The sequence below is a fragment of the Sinocyclocheilus anshuiensis genome, unplaced genomic scaffold (genome assembly GCF_001515605.1).
Source record: "Sinocyclocheilus anshuiensis isolate Anshui unplaced genomic scaffold, SAMN03320099.WGS_v1.1 scaffold2046, whole genome shotgun sequence".
Taxonomy (NCBI): domain Eukaryota; kingdom Metazoa; phylum Chordata; class Actinopteri; order Cypriniformes; family Cyprinidae; genus Sinocyclocheilus; species Sinocyclocheilus anshuiensis.
The window spans coordinates 365,831-369,002 of NW_015542491.1; the positions used below are offsets into that span (position 1 = coordinate 365,831).

The 3,172-nt window shown below is 36.9% G+C and overlaps 1 protein-coding gene across 1 annotated transcript in view; it reads left to right on the forward strand.

Annotated features, from left to right (window-relative positions):
* The first annotated feature begins 349 nt into the window (after positions 1–349).
* The window catches only part of LOC107694065 (prolyl 4-hydroxylase subunit alpha-1-like), a 19,734-nt gene continuing 16,911 nt past the window's right edge, over positions 350–3,172 (forward strand). Inside the window, exon 1 of the mRNA XM_016493654.1 lies at positions 350–478. The gene's annotated coding sequence lies outside the window, so the exon portion shown is untranslated. The remainder of the gene's footprint in view (positions 479–3,172) is intronic.

Genomic DNA, 3,172 nt, shown 5'->3' on the forward strand with positions numbered 1-3,172 from the left:
AAGCCTGCTTTTTAAAATATCTATATCATTTTATTTAACTTTCATTTATTTGTTTTAATGATGTGTATGTATTGGTTTTTGCTATTTTACCTTTGTCTCAGACCTCCAATCGTTTTTTAGAGGGGTAAAATGGTAAAATGGAAGTTTTGACCACTTATTTAGCTGGTCAGGCTGGGAGGGAATGGTTTTAAAGTAAAAAAAATTACAGTACATACAAAACTGGAAGAAATTATATTTTCCAGTAGTTCAGGAGTGTGCTTTTTATATGACAGTAGGGGACTGTTGTACAGTTGCTCTTTATGAACAGCAGATGGCGCTGCAGTTCAATCATTTGTCCTCTATAGATTTTCCCGAGTTCAGCAGCGCTGTTCTTCACAGCTCTGTAGCAAACGAGCCGCTGAGGAGCGAGAGTGGGAGAGGAGCTAACCAAACAACATTTTTCCCATTTTGCTATATCGACTCATTCCAGGGAGGAACAGTAAGTAGACCTGTTTATTACGCTCCAGTAAACATATCTAACGTTAGAGATAATCGCATACTCTCACTATCACAGACGCGGACTCAAGACACTAGAAATTTCCCCGCATATTTCCATAGTTTTCCCGTTCGGTGTGCTACCATTGCTCGCTTTCCTTGTAAAATACCGGTTGTCAACATATTTCCCTATATTTATATAATTTTTTTCTCGTGGATTTGGGGGCGTAGATTTTACCAGTTGATTAAAAACCATCTTGCGTTTTGGTTAAATAAAAAACAAAACACTGCGATCATAAAATCTAATAACTAATATATAAACTAATATTTATAAGGTGATAATAAAGTCAAGTGTGCTTATTTATTAAACCATAGTACCAAAATGATGTAATTAGTTCCATTTTATTAGAATCAGTTAATTTTAAAATGAGAAGAGTTGAATCTCTTCAGTCTGCTTTGAAAGTATGAACGGGTTAAAGATCATTTGCAGCGTGAAGAGCTGCAAAAAAAAAACACGTTTACAAATTCACGAGTTATAAGAACGAAGTAAGAAGTCAGTGTAGTGAAGTTACAGTGTTTGGGGTGATGTACTGGGGGAGGGGAAGGGACGTGGCACTCAATCCTCCGTTTACTACCGTAAAACATGTTAATAATAACAGTTAATCGTCTGTTATAACCTGTTATAATAATGCAAGTAATTTTGTCATTGGGGTTAACATCAGAGCAGACTAGTGTGTTTGCACAAGTACACTTGTACTTAGAAAAAGCACTCTTGTTGTACCATGGTATTACCATGGTGCATACTGACAAAACATGCTATATATATTATTACTACTGTACTTTTTGCCAGTGTTATGGACATTGAAAATGTATTTCTGTCCTTTAAAATTAGACCGTAAAAAGTCAAGCTGTTATTTTGCATGCACAGTCACATTAAACAATAGGCCTATTTTTGACTGATCATTTATTCATTATCATATGAAGCATGTTTGTGTTTACTTGACATGTATTGTTGCCCCCACCCCACAGTTACACAGTGCACAGTTGTCAAATCCAGTATATTAATCCAAATGTAAAGTAGTAGGCTATATTCTCTTACAATATTTTATCACGGTGGTCATTTTCCAGAAATCCCCAAATAGTTAATTATTTCTAACTTGCTATACATTTACTGTAACTGATTATGGTTTTACCAAACTTAGATTTTGTTACGGTTTGGCCCAGGGGTGTAGTACTTCTGTATTATGGTGACCACATCTAGTAACCTTCCTTGACTTCACCCCGGGCTATTGCTGTTTTAGTGTATTCACTGCAGGATTTTAGGCAAGCCTTCTCTACAAGTTAATACTAGTTCCTCAAAGGTTTAGTCAAGTCACATGTTCTGATCACATTCTTGTCTTTTTGAGTTAGGAAAAAGCATAACATTTTTTAAGAGGCACTTGGAGGAATCTGAAATGGTTTGTGTGCTGCTGTTTAGGTGTTATTTGTGTTTGGGTAAACTCCTGTAGTGCTTGTTTTAGTAGCTGTTTTTGCCCCCAGCAGATGGCCGAGTTTTTGGAAATGGCTGGGAAATGCATTCACATTCGAGTTTTTCTAACACCAAAGCTGAAGTGACGTTTCGGTCAAGCGACGGTCAGAACACCGTTTTTCTAGATATAGCCTACATGTTAACGATTGAGGAACAGCTGTTTTGTCTTGTTTCAGTTAATCATTTTGGTTTGGAAAGCTAAAAGAAGCCCATATTCTTACAAACCCACAACCTGACAGATAAAGCTGTTAGTTTCTAGTTTCTCTTGGGGCTTTTTGAACCGGTAATTTGAGTGATGTGAATAAAGTGAGTTGCTCAACCCAACCAAACACCCATTGTATGAGTAACCTACTAAAACACAATGAATTGTTCCTAAATACGCTGCTGTCTCTGTCTCTGCTGTGGTTCAAACCACTTATAAACAAAAGCGAATAGAGGTCATACTAAATTGGCGGGCTGAACTGAAACTGATATATGAGCAATGTCTGCATGTACTTAGCCATGATGCTAGGGTGGGTTGGGTTTTGTTCAAATGCCTTAGCGAACACCACTAATAAGTATCCACCCAAAATGGTTTTGAAATAATCTGTTTTAAGATTTCTTGTGCAGAATAATTCAACATGCCCTCAAATCACAGGAAGTGGCTTTAATCCAGTTCACATACTGAAAGTATGCACGTCACTGCTGGAATAAAATGTCTTTTGCACTTGCATGTATCGTGGTAGTGATCTAGCTAAATTAACTGCAAATGGTAATGAAATGCAATGAAGTTTTGTTGAAATTGCAAGAATGACTTATATAGCCAGATAGTCTTGAAAACATCAGAAAGAATGTGCTGAAAATGTCAAAGCATTTTCATGTGTATGCCATCAAAAAAATGAGCAAGAGTGTGTATATATATATATATATATATACTATTTATGATGGATGACATGCAAAAAAAAAAGGGTACACTCTAAAAAATGCTGGGTTAAATACAACCCAGTGCTGGGTAAAATAGGGACAAACCCAGCAATTAGGCTGTTTTGACCCAACGGTTGGGTTAAATGTTTAACCCAACCTTCTGGGTAGTAACCCAACCGCTGGGTCAAAACAGCCTAATTGCTGGGTTTGTCCCTATTTTACCCAGCACTGGGTTGTATTTAACCCAGCATTTTTTAGAGTGTACCC